The following is a 19,721-nucleotide window of genomic DNA, read 5'->3' as shown; positions in this document are numbered from 1 at the left end:
ATAGGTCAAGGTACTGGTGCGTTTGTGAGTGTACACAGGTCTATAAGTCTATGAGGAGTTTGATATTTACAGAGAAAGTCGACCCCTAAAAATGAAGTTCTTCGACTGAAGACTTTGGATTTCTGAAGACTTTCTGAAGACTTTGAAAGTGAAGAAATTGGTGTGATCCTGAAGACGTGGTATTCATTCGAGGAACATGAAGCATGAAGACCTTTGTTTTCTTTGTTTTATTTTCTCCTTCTTGAGTCATAGGAGACACCATACTGTTAAAGGGGTCGAGGAAATACTAAGGAAAAATTTCCAAGTGATGCTCAACTCAAATCCTACACCTACCAATCCCTTCGAGTGAAGCCATTGGAAATCTCATACAGTTCAGTCAATTTCTTCATTGACAAAGACGAAGTTCTTATGGTCTCTGAGGAATTTGTTCTGACTAAGGAGTTAGGAATTCGCCAGTGCTGATTGCCTACATAGTGAGGAACATGATAGCCCTGAGGAATTTGATACTCAAAATTCCGACCGTTGATGTGCTATGCGACAGCTGTCCCAAAATATCTACCCACCTAACGGTCATATCATTGAAGGGCATTTATGTCTTATCATGTCAGGCTGCTCCCTAGGCTATAAATAGTCGCCCCCTACAACCACTAGTTGGTTGGCTGCTCCGAGAGAAACTGACACTTGTCATTTGAGAGCATCCCATCCTCCGAGGACTTTGAGTGAAAATCATCAAGTGAGGAAAACCCAAACCCAAACACCTACAAACCCAAAGTGATTGAGCATCACTGAAGAGATTGATCCTGCGTGGATCCGATGCTTGTTACCTTTGAAGACTATGCATCTTCCAGACGGTTAGGCGTCATGGTCTAGAGCATCCAAGAGGAAATTGTGGATCGCCGAGTGACTGAGTCTGTGAAGGTTAGGAAGTCACCTGAAGACTTACCACGAGTGATTGGGCGAGGTCTGTGTGACCTTAGCTCAAGGGGAATACGGTGAGGACTGAGTGTCCTGAGCTATGTGTTCAAGACTGGGTGTCCGGGACTATGTGTCCTCAGGTTTAAATACCTAGCCGCCCTAACCAGACATACAACTATCACAGCAGTTGGAACTGGTCTACCAAATCATTGTCTTCACCAAGCTACCTGGTTCCATTTCCTCAACCCTTCCATTTCCTCATTTCTGTGATGTGTGCTTGTTCATATATGTTTGAAGACTTTGACTGAAGACTTTCTCTATTTTCTCAATTCAATTTCTTCAGTCTGTTTGTCTTTATCCTGTGTTATCTCGTGTTTACGCTTTCTGTATGTTGTGCTTGTTTTTGTTTCATCATGAAGACAATGCTGATGCACTGTTATGTTTACTTCTGAGTACTTATTTCGCTGCAAGTAGTTCTTCACTCAAGAATTTCCTCACCCTGAAATTCCTCAGTGAAGAATTTATAAAAATCGTCTATTCACCCCCCCCTCTAGTTGATATAACGCACTTTCAATATCAATGATATGGGTAGTATCTATGGACTGAACTGCAGAATGCCAGAATAAGAGGGGGTAGCTAGTATTATCAAAGACTACGCTTCTAGCAGCCTCCATCTTGAAGAAGTAGAAGAGAGTAGATGGTAAGTTAACCAAGTATCATCGCATAGCATAATCCTACTCGGCGATCCTCTCCTTGATGCCCTGTTAGACAGCGACCACCGGGTTGTATCTGCCACTTGAAAGGGTGTGTTTTATTAAGTATCCGGTCTAGTTTTCATAAGGTTGAGGTACAACTCCGGGTCGTCCTTTTACCGAGGGACATGACTATTCGAATAGATAAACTTCCCTGCAGGGGTGCACCACATTTCCCAACACGCTCAATCCCTCTGGTCGGACACACTTTCCTGGGTCATGCCCGGCCTCGGAAGATCAACACATCGCAGTCCTACCTAGGCACAACAAAGAGGTCAGCACGTTGGTCTAAATTCTATGCGCGCAAGGGTCTAGGCCCATCGCCCATTGCACACCTGCACGTTGTGTACGCGGTCGCTGAGCAGACCTAGCAACCTCCATTATGAAGGAAGTTGCGTTACACGGTCCAACCTGGCTCACGCCGCTCAGTCGCTGACGTCAAGCAGGCTTCGACTGATACCATGACGTCGAGTGCCCATAATTGTTCCCGCGTAGTTGGTTAGTGGGTATAGGCCGGTACCAGACTCAGATAAAATACCACTCGTTAAGCATGTTAATTGATGTAACTGCGGACGCCGACCAGGGCCAGGCCCACCTCTCTCCTAGGTGGTCTCAACCTGCCCTGTCGCTCCGCCACAAAGTAACAGTCGGGGGCCATCGGGAACCTAGGCCCACCACTACCGAGATGGAACCACCTCTCCTTTTAGCCGCCACACCGAAATCACTCGCGGGTACTCTACGAGCCGACCCGACTTTAGTCACCAAGTATCACATATTATGTATATAAATATATACCCGTGATCACCTCCTGAGTGATCACGGCCCGATAGTATAGCATGGTACGTAGACGAACAAGAATGTAGGGTCACTGATGGAATACTAGCATCCTATACTAAGCATTTAGGATTGCAGGTAAAGGTAACAACAGTAGTAGTAGCAAAGACATGATGTGCATCAGGATAGGATTAACGGAAAGCAGTAACATGCTACACTACTCTAATGCAAGCAGTAGAGATAAGAATAGGCGATATCTGGTGATCAAGGGGGCGGCTTGCCTGGTTGCTCTGGCAAGGAGGGGTCGCCAACACCGTAGTCATACTGGGTAGCAGCGGCGTCGGTCTCGGTGTCTAACGAGAGAAGAGGGGGAAGAAACAATAAATATAAAGTAAACAGGTGTAGAACAAGACAACATGCATAGCTAGGGGTGTTCTAACACGGGGCTACACGATACCGACGAAGGGGGCAACATCCAGGAATGTTTTCACGAAGTTTCCAGTTTTCGGGCAGACGAACTGGAGGGGAAAGGTTGCATGTTCGCTATACTAGGGATGCGTGGCAGATGAACGGACTGTGTAATCAGATTCATCTCGTCGTTCTGAGCAACTTTCATGTACAAAGTATTTTCATCCGAGTTACGGATTATTTTCTATGATTTTTCAAAGTTTTAATAATATACTAGATTGTCTAAATTACTTTTAATTCGACTTGACCAAGTCAATTTGACTAGTCAAAAGAAAAGTTGTGACCCACATGACATGGACTATTTACCTAAACAATTAAACAAACCTAACTTACTTAATGGGGGCCTACATGTCATCTACTACTAGACTAACTTAGCACTAATTAATACTAGTAGCTAAACCTAGTACTAACAAGGGCCGGCCACTACTGGGCAGAACCCAGCCGGCCACACGCACGGCACACACACAACACGCAACACACGATGCTTGAATAAAATTGTTCTCTGTTTAACAGAAGATAGCAATTTATGATTTTCATAGGATTTAATCCATGCATCAAGTGGATTTGGCTCAATGGAAACATTTGAGCTTGTCAAATGTACTACCTACTCATATTATTTTTACACATATTAACAACTATTTAACCGCTGATTAGGGGCTGTTTAGTGGCTTAGTCAACTTAAAAATTGAAAAGCTAACTAGTAGAAGCTACAGTAGCTAGAAGTATAGAGTACGTACGGTAAGCTAGGATGCAGCAGCAGCGCCATGGTAGCAAGCAGCGGCAGGCGAGCGGGAGCAGCACGCGAGCAGCCGAGATGTGGCGGGCACGCACGCTGTGCGGGGGCGGGGGCGGTGTTGGAACGGCGGACGGCGACAGTAAAAGGCAGCAGCGATATGTGCGAGCGGCGAGCGGCAGGCGCGGGCGGAGGGGCAGCGGCTTCGATGCTAGAAGCAGCAGAAGAGCGGCAGAGCAGTTTGCCGGTCCAAACCAGCGCGTGCAAGGGGGAGCGTCGGTGACCTTCGGAACGGTGGTGACACGCTAGAATCATCGTGCACGCGACCATTTGGTCCGCCGCTTGGTCCTATCAAACGGCCGCAGTGCCGCGCGTCTACAGGTAGCAGTAGGGAAAGCTGGGGTGGCCGGCATCGGTGGCAACGACGACGGTCAGCAGCATGGACGGGACCGGAGCTCGTTGGGCACGGTGGCCGGGGCATCTAACGGGCGCAGGCAAGGTAGCAGAGGGAGAGAGGAGGAACGGGGGCTCACAGCGTCCTGTAGGGGTGCAAAGGCGGGCTTGGGGGAGGCTTGCTAACGCCGGAGATGACGACAAAAACGACGGTGACTCGAGATTGAAGACGCCCTCATCCCGCTCGAAGGAGAGGTGCCCGGCTCGAGCCCGATGGCGCGGGCGGCGTAGGGGAGCAGGACTAGTTTTCTCAGTTACACATTGTGTAGCCCAGGACGATTAGGCCTTCCCTCTATGCGGAAAAGATCGAAGACGAAGTTTCCAACGTTTTTTATTACTTTGGTCGTAGGATATCCGTACTATTAAGAGCAAATCCACATCGGAAGGTATTGGGTGGATCACTACATGTACACATTCCTTGCACCCACCATATACCCTCCGTTCGAGGAGAGAGTGGTTCCCAAAAGTCCTCTGTGACTGTGCAGTTTTGCTCATGGCGGTAGTACCGCTCTCTTGAGCGGTTGTACCGCTGGCATGCAGCTCCGGTCAAACCACCGCTCTGAGTACCACTCAGGGGTGAACCCTTCTGTACCGGGTACGGTGGTAGACCGATGGTGTAACGGAATTTCCGGTTTGTCTTGAATAACCGGTACTACTGGTGTTCAGGGCGGTAAAACCGCTTGGAACTCCATCACCCAGGAATTGTTGGTCCAGCGGTAGCTCCGGCCCAACCACCGCTCTAACTACCGGTCTAGGGTGAAAACTTCTGGCTATGAAGCGGTTGTCGAGCGATGGTGGAACGGTAGTTCGGGTGTATTCCGATATACTAGTACTACCGGTTGCCTCACCGGAAGTACCGCCCTGGTGCCCGAGCAGGGGTTTCCCGCTTTCACCGGTTGTACCGGTGATCTTTGCGGAAGTACCGCTCCTATGGGTTTCTGCGCATAACGGTTGGATCTGAGGGGGCCCTATTTAAGGTGCTTCTCTCACCTCCCACCTACCTTTTCCCTCCCTCTCTCCTCCATTAATGCCTTTGAAGCTTTCTTGCCCGATCTCTCTCTCTCTCTCTCTAGCCACTCAAACTCGTTGATTTGCCAGGGATTGAAGGAGGAGACCTAGATCTACACTCTCACCAAAGGAAACTTGTTTCCCCCATACCTTCTTGTGTGGATTTTGTTACTCTTGGGTGCTTGGGCACCCTAGATGGAAGAGGTCACTTCGGAGCCACCTTCCATTATGGTGAAGCTCCAGGGTTTCGTTGGGAGCCTCCAATTAAGTTGTGGAGAGGGCCTCAACCTTGTTTGTAAAGGTCCGATTGCCGCCTTCAAGGGCACCAATAGTGGAATCACGATATCTCGCATTGTGTGAGGGCGTGAGGAGAATACGGTGGCCCTAGTGGCTTCTCGTGGAGCATTGTGCCTCCACACCGCTCCAACGGAGACGTACTTCCCCTCAAAAGGAAGGAACTTCAGTAACACATCCTCGTCTTCACCGGCTCCACTCTTGGTTATCTCGTACCTTTACTTGTGCAAGCTTATATTGTGTTGCATCTCTTGCTTGCTTGTGTGCTCGTTGTTGTTGCATCATATATGTTGCTCACCTATTTGCATATCTAGACAACCTACTTTGATGCAAAGTTTAAATTGGTATAGAAAAGCTAAAATTGTTAGTTTCCTATTCACCCCCTCTAGTCAACTATATCGATCCTTTCAATTGGTATCAGAGCCTCGTCTCTCTATTAAGGACTTTGCCGTCCGAAGAATATGGTTGACACCGTAGACAGTGAGGAGGAGCACCACGTTGTGATTCCGTCCTCGTCTACGGCCGAGGGGAAACCTCGGTCTCATGTGAGGAGCTCAATGTGGCCTTGGACACATTTAAAACCTCCATGATGGCCGAGGTCAAAGGCGTGCTTAAGAACTTTCTTGATGATCCTAAAGTGTCCACCGCACTGTTGGAAGTGGTCGATCCCACTAACAAGGTGACGGATGCTAACTCCGACAAGGGGGAAACTTCTAGTGATAAAGTTCCTTTGTCTAGTGGTAAAAGTGGAAACGGCATCTTTGCCCATGTTGAACATCCTCTCACTTATGGAGGACCGGTTCCCTCCACTCACTTAAATCATGCGGGTCCTCCTCCTAAGATTGTGAAAAATGAGGATTTTGACTCTTGGGTCTATCGCTTTAAACGTCATTTAAATCATGTCAATACTAATCTTTGGAGAATCATTGAGCAAGGTTTCTATCTGCATGACCCAAGCAACTTCACCCCTAGAGAAGCCGCGGATCATCAATTGAACGAGAATGCTCTCTTCATCATCCAAGATGCAATTCCATCCGAAGATATTGCACATCTTCAACCTTTCACCATGGCCAAGGAACATGGCACATGTTGTTTCCCTTTACAAGGGAAGCGTAAGCATTCAATGCTCCAACTATGAAGTGGTGCAAGATGAAGCCGATGAATTTGCAATGAATGAAGGTGAAGAACCTCATGAGCTTTATCGAAGATTAACCACTCTCGCCGTCTCACTCCGAGATCATGGGAGCAAGGACACAAATGAAAATTGAATCAAGCGCAAGTTTCTCAAAGCCATGATGCCTTACCATAAGGCCATGTCCTCCGTCAACCGTCAAAGGCCGGACTTCCACACCTTGTCCTCAAGTGAAGTGTTGGAGGAGTTTGTGGCAATGAGTATCTTGGATAAGACCGCCGACAATGCGGTGTTGCGTTCTCAAAGAGCAAAGAAGCCCAACCTTGCCTTGAAGGCCAAGGCGAGTGTGGAAGAAGAGGATGAAGAGGAAGAAGAGGAGAGCAACCCCGAAGATACAAAATATGCTTATCATGAGCACATGGCTCTCTCTTCAAGACAATTTTGGAGCAAGAAGAACATAAGGCCCAACTTCAACAAGAACAACTCAAGTGGCACGAAAGGCAAGCAACGTGTGAGGACTTGCTATAATTGTGGCAATGTGAGCCATTTTTTTGCGGAGTGCCCATATGAGAAGAGGGAAGACAATGGTGGTAAGCTCATCCGAAAAGACAAGGCCAAGTCCTTCCCCAACAAGAGCAACTTCACCAAGAAGACTCCTCCCAAGGGGTTGGTGGCACAAGAAGAGTACAATGAGGATGATGACGATGATGAAGACGGTGAGACGGTGGCCATGGCCTCCGTTGCCATTGCAACAACTCCACGGGTGTCCCTCTTCGACTCACCCAACGAGAACATCACCACCAAGTGCCTCATGGCCAAAGCCACCAACAAGGTAACCCCCAACATCAAAACTACCATCACTACTAATTCCTCTTTGACGGATTGCATTGATGAAAGGGAGGGATCTAAAGAGGAAGAAAATGAATTTGAGTCTTTATGAGTAAGCTCAAGGGTAAATCCAAGAAGCACTTTGTTGCTCTCTTGTAACAACTTGGTGAAGCCAATGACATGATCGAGGCTCATGAAGACACCATCTCTAAGATGGAGGGACATAGTCATGACTATGTCGATGAGATATCGGATCTCTCTAATGCTCTTGAGGAAGAGCGTGGTCGTCATTTAGTTCTTGAGGAGTCACACAATGATGATCATGCTAAATTAAAGAAAGATCTTGATCATGCACTTGTTGTATCTCGTGTGCTCAATTCCGAGAAGGCCAAACTTGGGGTTGATCTTGATAGACTCAAGGAGGGGTTTGATTTACTCGACAAGGCTCACAAAGCCTTGAAGGGTGCTCATGCTAACCTTAAAGAGTCTCATGATCAACTCCAAGTGAAGCTAACTAAGGAAAAGGCCACTTTTCCTCATATGGTCTTAATTGATAATGCAAATGCTACTAACCCATGTTGTGAGCATGTGCATCTTGTGGAGGAGAATACTAAGTTGAAGGAGCAACTTGAGAAAGGCCTTGTGTCTTGCATACAAGGTGAGAAGAACCTCAATGACCTTTTGAGTAATCAAAGGGAAGTTGTGGGCAAGGAGGGAATTGGGTTTGCTTCCAAGCCCAAGAACAAGAAGAAGAATGACAAGGCCAAACGACCTCCTCCTCTCAAGCAAACTTTTGTGAAGGAGGGAGAGTGTTGGGGATATTACTACTGGAGGTAAACCGGCCTTGGGTAGCCGGGTTGACTCTTTGAAGATTAGAAGCCCATGAAGATGTAAAGATGCTAGCGCTTTACGAAGGGCCCAGAGGCGAGTACAATATGTAAATGTAAACCGGCCCAGTCATGTAACTTGTATAGTAAGATAGAAAGAGAGAGACTGAACCGGATATGTTTATAAACCGGCTTCGGGACTCTATAGCCCGGCGGGCGTCAACCTATGTATATAAAGGGACGACCCGGCCGCGGTTTAGGGACAGACAACAATAACTCGAAAGCCAGACAAAGCGGATTCGCTCCCTGGCCTTCGAAACCCTAGCAATACCAATCACAACTAGACGTAGGCTTTTACCTTCATCGAAGGGTCCGAACTAGTATAAGCTCCCGTGTCCCCTTGTCCGGTTTAACCCCTTTAAGCTAACCCGTCGCGATGGCTCCACAACTAAGTCCTTTCACAAGGACATCTGCTGTGACAAACTCACGACAGTTGGCGCCCACCGTGGGGCTATCGCATGTTGGTTTCGAGTTCTTGAAGGGCAGCTTCGATGGACTTAAGGGATACGCTGTGGGCCGGATGACGAAGAGTCACCGCGGCAAGCTCTACATTGACAATGCAGGATGGGGTCCCGAGGCTGATTCAATCGAATACGGGTACCGGGTCCCCTTTGGTGGGATTCACGTCTTCATCGGCAAGATCGGCGAACCGGCCCCCGAGCCGGACATCTGCACCGACATCATCGAAACGGCTCGGTGTGCAAGTCCTTCGCCAGTTCAGCCCGAGGCAAGGCATGTTTTCGTAGGTGTCATCCATGGATCAGGGCACGAGGATGGACCGGTGTCCGAAGGAGAAACCGTAGTCTGCTTTGATGACGAGTCTTCTGGAGAAACCGAATCGCTTTACCAGTTGCAGGACGGCCGGATTGAGGGAGGATCCGAGGGCAACAGTATTCCGGATTCCCCCGATCTGCCAAACCGGGCCGCCATCTTCATGGCCGGCACAGAATCGGCGCCTCACTCATCTACCGCCGCAGCAATGCTTCCGGTTCAACAACGGCGACGCCAGCAGGGGCAGAAAGCTCGGCGCCACCTCCGGCCCAAGTCTTATTTGATTTGTTCGACGCTCTGGCAACATTGATGTCCGTGGAGGTAGACGCGGCAGCCAGGGATCAGCACGATGCGGAGATTGCAAAGGTGAAAGATCAGATAGCCCAAGCCAAAGCAGACCTGGCAGCAGAGAACGTCAGGATGGCTACGGAGCGGGCCGAGTTGGAAGCACAGGCTTACCGGATTAGACTGGATCAGAATGCTTTGGAGGAAGTCATGAGAAGAAGATATCGATCACGTCTCCCGTTGGTTTATGAGCCGCAGAATCTTTTTAACACGCCAGGTGCAGGGGCTGGCAACCAACCAACACTAGACCAGGCGGGGGCGCCGGGAGCAGGAGCGCCGGTTCAGCCGCGCACGACGGACCTGCCTCGCCGGAACAACGTTGTACCATCAACGCCACCCGGGCATTATTCCAACCCGTTGGACAACATTGTGGCCGCTGCGTCATGCCTGGCGGCCCTCCCAACTGACGGCGAGTCACCAATGGCAGTGGAAGCACGTCGGGCCAGGGATCTCCTTCAGACAGCACTAAATCAACAGCAAGCATATTCACACAGCCATGAGATAGTTCACTCCACTCCCCGCCCAAGACGGAGTTATAGCAGACACGTGGAAGACGAACCGGCCGTGTCCAGTAGTGCACACCGCCGAAATTCACCACGAGGGAACAACCTGGCTGGGTGAGGTGCTAATGCGCAAGATGTTGTGGATCATGGCCGCGCACGTCGATAGGCCGAGTTGACAGCTCGACACGAGGCACGACAGCATACTCCGGTTCACCCTGCTGCCTCCGTGGAGCCAGGGGCGATGTTCAGTTCCTTAGGGGTACCGTGTTTATCTCCTGCTTTGCGTAATGTGTGACTACCCAAGGATTTCAGGGGACCTCGTAAGGTACCAAATTATACCGCCGATTTGCAGCCAGAGGCATGGGTAGAGAGCTATGAGATGGCAATGGAGATGTTAGATGTGGACGAGGCGGTGTGTGCTAAATATTTCACCATGATGTTGGAAGGAACAGCTCGCACTTGGTTGAAGAGATTGCCGATCAACTCTATTGGATCATGGGCCGAATTGAAGCACTGGTTTATCCAGAACTTCAAGGATACGTGTAAGCAACCGATGTCAATTGTAGATCTGGCCGCTTGTGTCCAAGAGGAAGGGGAGTCCATGACCCATTGGGTCAAACGGGTCTCGGCGATTTTGCATTCGTCAGATCGTATCAACGCAGACACCATAGTGTTAACGTTAGAGGGTAATTGCGGTTTCAAACCGTTGAAACAGAAGTTGGGAAGGCTCAAACGTCACTGCAACGACATGTCAACACTCATGGCTGCTTTGGTTAAATACGCTGATTCAGATAATACCAAGGATCCGGATTCAGAAGAGGACAAACCGGAGAAGGGTAAGAAGACCGGCAATGCCAAAGGCCAGCAACACAATTCGGCAGGCCATGGAAACGCTGGTAAGCGCAAGGCCGACAGTGGTTTGGACTTTGTCGCAAATACCAATGCACAAGAGAATGGCCAGCGCCGTAAAGGCAAGCAGCCCCAGAGGGGTGGAGGTCCAGGTAACAATTTGGAGCGTTTGTTAAATCAGCCCTGTCCAAAGCATGGATCAAAGGAGAAACCGGCATCACATCTCTGGAAAGATTGTTATATCATGCAGGATTTCAAGAATTCCAATATGTTCCAATATGACAATGGCCCGCCCGGCGGTTCAGGAGGAGGTTTCCACGGGCCGGGTTACGGAGGCGGTGGTTCCGGTTCAGGGTTTCCAGGCAGTCAAACCAGACACGTCAATCAAGGACACCAAGGAAACCAGGGAGGTTACAACCATCAGGGGGGTCAGCAGCAACAGCAGTCGGGTTATCAGAGCAATCCCAAACAGCTGAACAACGGGCAATATCATGTCTTCACTACTAGTTTGTGCAAACATGATCAGAAGCTTCACAAAAGAGTAGTCAACTCTGTTGAGCCGGCAGTACCTCAGTATTTGCGCTGGTCGGAGCAACCTATTTTGTGGAGCAGAGAGGATCACCCGCCCTGGGTTGATAATCCAGGTCATTTGGCCTTGGTGGTAGCCCCTCAAGTTGGGGGATACAAGTTCACTAAAGTGCTCATGGATGGGGGAAGTAGTATCAATATTTTGTATTATGATATATTCCGCCATATGGGGTTGACAGATAAGGATCTTAAACCGTCGCATACGGTATTTCATGGTGTGGTGCCTGGTAAGTCTGCATATCCTGTTGGTAAGATAGCTTTGGAGGTAGCTTTTGGAGATGACTACAATTCAAGGTCAGAAACAGTGACATTTGAGGTGGTGAAGATCAAAAGTCCGTACCACGCTCTGTTTGGGCGGCCGGTTTATGCTAAGTTTATGGGAAGGCCATGTTATGTTTACCTGCAGCTTAAAATGCCAGGTCATAAGGGGACTATCACAGTACACGAAAGTAGAAAGATTGCTTTGGAGTGTGAAGAAGGCGATGCGGCTTATGCTGAGTCGGTTTGTGACACGGAGGAGTTAACATTCTATAAGGAGCAAGTTGATCCGGCCGACATGACCTCCTTAAAAAAGCCAACCACGGAACATGATCCAGCATTGAAGTTCAAATCAGCTACAGACACTAAGATGGTTGACTTTGTCCCTGGCGATTCATCCAAACAGTTCAGCGTCAGCGCTAACCTGGATCCTAAATAGGAAAGCACGCTCATTGAGTTCATCCGTGAGAATCGGGACATCTTTGCATGGAAACCTTCTGACATGTCAGGTGTACCGAGAGAACTCGCTGAGCACACACTCAACATTGATCCGAAATTCAAACCGGTCCGACAGTTCCTCCTCCACTTCAACAAGGAAAGGCGCAAGGCTATAAGTGAAGAGGTCGCCCGTTTGTTGGCTGCTGGGTTTATTGTTGAAGTTTTTCATCGAGAGTGGTTAGCCAATCCGGTGTTGGTTCTTAAGAAAAACGGCACTTGGCGCATGTGTGTGGACTACACAGATTTAAACAAGGCTTGCCCTGCAGACCCCTTTGCTATCCCTCGCATTGATTAGATAATTGATGCCACGGCGGGTTGTGACCGTTTGTGTTTTTTGGATGCTTACTCTGGTTATCATCAGATCAAAATGGCAGTTAAGGACCAGGAGAAGACATCCTTTATAACTCCCTTTGGAGCCTTCTGCTATGTTTCCATGCCCTTTGGACTCAAGAGTGCCCAGGCAACTTACCAGTGATGTGTTCAGAATTGCCTTCATAAGCAAATTGGGCGCAATGTCCATGCATATGTAGATGATATTGTGGTCAAATCCAGAAAGGAGGAGACGTTGATAGATGATCTACGGGAAACTTTTGACAATCTCCGGGTCTACAAGATGATGCTCAATCCGGAGAAGTGTGTTTTCGGTGTCCCGGCAGGCAAGCTCTTAGGCTTTCTGGTTTCAAACAGAGGCATTGAGGCTAATCCGGAAAAGATTGCAGCGATTACATCCTTGGCTAAACCGGCGTGTATTAACGATGTGCAACGTCTGGCCGGCCGGATTACAGCCTTGAGCCGGTTTATCAGCCACCTTGGAGAGAAGGCCATTCCCTTATATCAGATGCTCAAGAAAACGGATAACTTTGTCTGGAGTGAAGCAGCTAATAAGGCGTTTGAAGATCTGAAGAAACAGCTCGTGGAACCGCCCGTACTGGCAGCACCGATCGATAAAGATCCCTTATTATTATATGTGGCCGCTAATGCTCGGGCTGTCAGTGTAGCCATTGTGGTAGAGCGCAAAGAGCCTGGCAAAGAGTATCCGGTTCAATGGCCGGTTTATTATATCAGTGAGGTGCTCATTGAGTCAAAGCAGAGGTATCCGCATTGGCAGAAACTAGTGTATGGGGTGTTTATGGCAAGCCGGAAGCTCAAACACTATTTTCAGGGCCACCCTATCACAATGGTCAGTTCAGCTCCTCTGGGTGACATCATTCAAAACAGAGAGGCAACTGGCCGGATTGCCAAGTGGGCCATTGAGCTTGGACCCCACGGGCTTAGATATATACCCCACACGGCGATCAAGTCCCAGGCACTCGTAGATTTCATCAACGATTGGACGGAGATACAGGCACCTGAGGAGAAACCAGATAATACATATTGGACTATTCATTTTGATGGGTCCAGACAGCTAGAGGGTTCGGGGGCTGGAGTCGTATTAACTTCCCCATGAGGTGATAAGTTTTGTTACATCCTCCGTTTAATGTTCCCTTGTACTAACAATGCAGCTGAATATGAGGCTTTACTCCATGGTCTTCGAATGGCTAAAGAGATGAATTTGAGCCGGGTTAAGTGCTTCGGCGATTCAGATCTAGTGGCTCAGCAAGTGTCTGGCACTTGGGATTCTAAGGACCCACTCATGGCTGCATATCGATGAGAGGTGGACACAGTGGCTGGTCACTTTAAAGGTTATCAGGTGGACCATATAGACCGGCGGAAGAATGAAGCGGCAGACGCTTTAAGTCGTCTTGGTTCCCAACGTAAACCGGTTCTGCCCAATGTCTTTCTTGATGTGTTGCACAATCCGTCAGTCAAAATACCAACCGAAGAAGATTTGGTTGTTCCTGATCCGGAGGCTCAATTGGTGACAGCTTTGCATGCCATACCAGATTGGACGATCCCATATCTGGATTACATGAACCGGGGCGAGTTACCAGCTAAGGAAACATTGGCTCGACAGATAATCCGACGTTCCAAGTCCATGACCATACTCAATGGGGAGTTACATCATTACAGTGTTTCAGGAGCGATTCAACGATGCGTTTCTCCTCAAGAAGGTTGTGAGATTTTGCGAGAAATTCATGAAGGGGATTGCGGTCATCATGCCGGTTCAAAGTCGTTGGTTGCTAAAGCTTTTCGCCATGGTTTTTATTGGTTGACGGCCCATGCTAATGCGGAGGATTTAGTCAAAAGATGTGATGGATGTCAAAAGTTTGCCCACCGTGCGCACGTTCCGGCTCAAGAGTTGCGGATGATTCCAATTACGTGGCCATTTGCCACTTGGGGGTTGGATATGGTTGGACCCTTCAAGCGCTCCAAGGACAAGAAGACCCATCTGTTAGTAGCAGTTGATAAATTCACTAAATGGGTAGAGGCAGAGCCAGTCAGCAAGTGTGATGCAGCCACAGCGGTTCAATTCATCAAAAAGGTGATATTCCGGTTTGGCTTTCCACATAGCATTATAACAGATAATGGCACTAACTTGTCAAAAGGAGAGATGGAAGAATTCTGTCAACGTGAGTACATCCGGCTTGATCTAGCATCAGTGGCTCACCCCCAATCTAATGGTCAAGCGGAAAGGGCAAATCAAGAAATTCTGCGGGGTATCAAACCAAGGCTTATGGTTCCCTTAAAGCGGACGCCGGGTTGTTGGGTCGATGAGCTACCTTCTGTGTTATGGAGCATCAACACCACACCCAATAGATCTACGGGTTACATGCCTTTCTTCATGGTTTATGGAGCAGAGGCAGTTCTTCCTAGTGACATCCGTCACGATTCGCCCCGTGTGGCAGCTTATGTTGAAGCTGATAATGAGAAGGCACGTCAGGATTCTCTGGACCTGTTGGATGAAGAGCGGGATCTTGCAGCAGCGCGTTTGGCTATTTATCAACAAGATCTTCGATGTTATCACAGCCGCCGGGTTAAAATTAGAACCTTTCAAGAAGGTGATTTGGTGCTCCGGCTCATCCAGGATCAGACTGATATGCATAAGTTATCCCCCCCTTGGGAAGGACCCTTTGTGGTCAGCAAAAATCTGCACAACGGATCCTACTACCTCATTGATGTTCGAGAGCATGAAGACTCACGTCAATCGAAGGAGGAGACAAAGCGGCCATGGAACATAGCTCTCCTTCGGCCTTACTATACTTGAAGCCATAGGCTTTTTCACCTGTACATATTTATGACAGTGTATATACCATATAATAAACCGGAGCCTCTGTTATAAGTGGGGTATCTGTTCTTTCTTATATCATATGTGTGCTTTTACAAGTTAACGGTTAAAGTGGAGTCTTTGTTAAACCGGATTTAGCAACTGCATAAAGATAAAGAAAATCACTAGGGGGCTTGGTCATGTTTGAACCACAGCTACACCTCTTGATAGGCTTTTCAGCCACACAATGAGAAATTCGTGAAGCCAAAGAGAGTATCGTGCACTGTACAAACTCAAACATAGGCACACGCTGAGCATCGCTCACAAAGTTACTTGGGGGCTCTTTTTTGCAAAGCAACAAAGAGTTTGAAAGGACCCTTGTAATTGGCTATCAAGCCACGGCTTGGAAGCCTGGTGTATTCACCTAAAACCCTGGGTTAACCTGCCTTCATCAAGTAAGCCACTCCTATCCAGGTAATCCTGGCATGACCCATCGAAATGCTTGACAAGTCAATCTTTTACAGACCCTGAACTTGTCATAGTTAAAACGGTGATTGGTTAATTGGAGGCCCATCTTAAAAGGCTTTGTTAAATGGTTTAACTCAGAGGCCTGGCAGCCCATGAAAAGCCTCGATTTGGAGCCTGGCAGCTCGTAAAAAGCCTCGCATATTTTCCTATTTGAATTTTGTTTGTTGACAATCATAAGTATTTTTTGTTAAACCGGCATCCTCGATTTGGCTTGCTTTCCAACCACCAGTTGTTGGCTCATGATCAGTTATAAACCGGTGGTCACTGACCCGGTATGGTTTGACTAGATCACTAGTATTATGACGAAAATCCGGTAGGTATACCGGTCTGGTTTAATAGATAGACCGGCATTATGAAAAATGAGATTATCAAACGTATCGGGTTGGTGTTAAACACCTTTGATGTATGCACATTTGCTCACTCAAGGAGGTATGTTCTGTACATTATTTTTTTATACAAACACTTGATTATTCATCTCAAGTACTATATACTTCTTGGATATTATGACATGTTTAGCGGTAAACCGCTCGACACTCTTAAGTTTTTTGTACCCAGGAAGGCAAGTCATCATAGATTATGCATAAAATATATCCTGAAGGGCGGCACAGATTGTCACAAAGGGCTACGAAGCATGCTCGATGGCATGGCAGATAAACAAAGTGTCAGCTATCTTATTACATGAAGCTTTAAAGCGGCTCAACAGTGCCATTGTTTTTCACAATAGCCATATAAACCGGTGACCGGATCAAGACTCTTCCTCACGACGGTTTGACGGTTGCGGATCAGTTGGTGCACACACTTCTTCATCCCTCGCCAGCCGCTTGAAATCAGCCGTTGACCAATCGATTCCGGTTAAGGCTCGGAATACTGCTTCTTCACGGATAAGATCAGAAGGGTTAATATCAGGGGCATAAGTGTGCTTACGAATCGGAGGCACAAGTTCTTCGACTTCATGGATCTCGGCCGGCTGTATTTTCCCTTCTGCATCATAAAACGGTTGAAAATGGGACAAATCGGTGTCTTCAGCTAATTTGCTGGCCGCTGGCCGCATCTGTTTGGTCAACCGCCGAAGATCATCATTGTCAAAGTTTGAACCGTCTTCTTTAACGCCTGGATACCCTTTAATGATATCCTCCGCTTCAAGATCTGGAATCCAGGCCTTGGCTTGAATAAGGGTAGTTAATGCTCCGGCTCTTGCAGCGGCTCTCTTCAACTCGGCAATATGTGCCGGTAACAGGCCCAGCTTCTCAAGGGTTTCCTTAATCAACGTTGGTGCCGGTTTATTATAGGCTGCTGTACTAATGGATCGTTGAGCTCCAGAGTATAGCTGCTCAACCAATGTGTATGCCGCTTTCATCTTCATCCGCATATCTGCACCAAGATGAGTGATCCGAGTTCCTGCCAAAGATTTTGTCAACATCGTGGTCAGTTTTAAGATTCATTGCCTGATGCAACATACATAAGAAGATACTTACCAAAGATAGCAGAGGTCATAGCGTTGATTTGGCGCTTCAAACCGGCTAGTTCTTCAGCCACCAGTTTCAGGGCTTCCTCGGCATCTACGGCTCTTTTGGTCAAACCGGCTTTTTCGGTTTCCCATGCAGCACGCTCTTGATTGAAGGATTCTTTCAGTTTTTCCATTCTAGCCAGGGCCTGGGTCAGCTCCTCTTTGGCTTTTGCAGCTTCGGCTTGTTGCGACTTCACATTTTCTTGCAAGTCAGAGTTTTTGGCATCTTTGCTTCTCAGTTCAGCCTGCAACATTGAAGGTATCTTCAACAAAACAACATATATATGCACTAACTATAAAGCATATAACAAGTTATCCACTTCATACTTGGGGGCTAATGCTTATTTGCTCTCAGATACTACCTTCTATGCAAGTCTCCAGAACAATGCAAGCATTATCCTTGACACTTGGGGGCTAATGTACGTTTGTTCTTAACTGGCGGTATGGATTAAAAGCCGGATTAACTTGCCAAGTTAAACCGGCCTTTGGGGGCTATGCTACAGAATGTTATCTCATTTTTCAAACATGAGTTTTATCTATGATTGAAGACACGCCTTGGCAAGGATTAATGATGGGATGCTTAAAGTGTTACAAAGACCCGGTTTATGATTGATAATCATAAAACGGCTCTTGGGGGCTACTTGGAATAGTATTTTAGCTATAAATCAATGTGCAAGGGAGAAGAATTTACCTCATATCATTCTTTCATCAAATTCACCAAACCGGCTTCATAATCCCGGTTTGAGTGCAGACAGTTCAAGAAGCCAGAATGAAGCTCATCAGCGTTAAGATGAGCATAGTTGGATAAGTCGCTGCTCCATTTACCTTTATCCCTGGCAATTTGCTCTTCTTTGGCGCTATGCTGAGCCAAAATGACGGGATGACCAGGAGAACTGTGGCCTGCTCCAGTAATAATAACAACATCGCCTTGGCCTTCAGGATTTTGGGCGGATGATGATGGAATTTCAGTATCTTTCATTGGATTAGCCCGGTTTGGTTCTGCCGGTTCAGCATCAGGGGCGACAGGCTCAGCATCTGTGGGTTTGTCAGTATGTTGGCCGTAAAGGGGCGGATCATCAAAAGTTGTTTCAGGATGGAGGTCTTCCGGTTCACCTGTTTGCTCCGGTTCAACTCTTGGTTCTTCTTCTTCAGCAACAGGGTCTTCTGGCGGATTGGTGACCCGAGCTTTCTTGCTGGGTCTGGCTTTGGCCCTGCAAACAGAATAAAAAGGTTTAACATCCTGTTCAAAATATGTATGGCGCATTGAAAGGAAAGGTTTTTTGTAACTCACCCAGCCACAGTTTTCAAAGGGGGGAGTTGAGTTGCTGTCGATTCACCAGAAGAGGAAGGAGGTGTCACCTGATAATTTGAATCGGACGGATTAAGAGGCTGTCTGAAGTAACCTGCCTTGGGGTAAGAATGGTCAGAAGTAGGAGAGACCTCAGACCGACGCTTCCGGGCCGGAGTATCAGGTAAACCGGTAGAGGTGACCGGTAGGCCACTGTGCCGAGTTGTCCGGTGAGCCTCATGCTGTTGAGTCTTCAAAATAAATGTTGGATCCAAGTGAGCAAGAGGATGAGAAAAGCTTACTTTCCAGATTGTTTGGCGAGTTTTTTGTGTTGGCATAGAGTCTGAACCGGAGGAAAGGGTAATTACCTCTACGTCCTCAGCCTGACTAGCTTCGGCTTCCTGAGGAAGATCATTGTTAAGAAGATGCATAAAAAGAGAACCAAGTGAATCAAGTTCTACCTTAGCTTCTGGGTCATTAGTATCATCATCAAGCTCCATATTAATCCGGTCAGCCATTTTTCGCTTTGACGTCCGCTTTACGGCTTTGGTCTTCGGGCGGGTTGGCTTGGCCACTTTGTCTCCAGTTGGTTTTGGAGCTTTCTCTATGGATTTCCGTTTCCAGAAGGGGTCATCACCCTATACATATAAAGAAGAAGGGTTACAGCTTGTATAAGTCAAAGATATTAGAGATTAAGAGGAAGTGCAATGCTTACAGCAGGCGGTTTGTTCTTGGTGTAGAAGGGACTCAGGCCGGTTTGACTACAAAGCAGTTCCGATTCATTCAGAATCTTTTTCACACCTTCAGTAACTTCTTCCTCAGATAATTGGATGTTGCAGTGGCGTTGAGGGTCGTCGACCTCACCGGTATATTCGCACATTAAACCGGGACGCCGGCTTAGCAGCAAGATACTCCAGGATATCCAACAGCATACAAAATCTACACCTGTTAAACCGTTTTCCATAAAGGTCTGGAGTTTGGCGATTTGAGGAGCATATTTTGCCCTTTCTGAGGAGCTCAGGCGTTGTGGCATTGGGTGAGTATTGGATAATCTATGATCTCGGAAGCCGGGGAGGGGATTCTCATCTTCAGGCGAAGTGTCTCTGCAATAGAACCATGTTTGGTTCCATTCCTTTGGGTGTCTATGGTGTTTGGCATGAGGAAATTCCACTTCTTTCCGCTTTTGAATCGAAACAC

The sequence above is a fragment of the Triticum dicoccoides genome, chromosome 6A, assembly GCF_002162155.2.
Source record: "Triticum dicoccoides isolate Atlit2015 ecotype Zavitan chromosome 6A, WEW_v2.0, whole genome shotgun sequence".
NCBI classification, from domain to species: domain Eukaryota; kingdom Viridiplantae; phylum Streptophyta; class Magnoliopsida; order Poales; family Poaceae; genus Triticum; species Triticum dicoccoides.
This window is presented reverse-complemented; position numbering follows the sequence as displayed.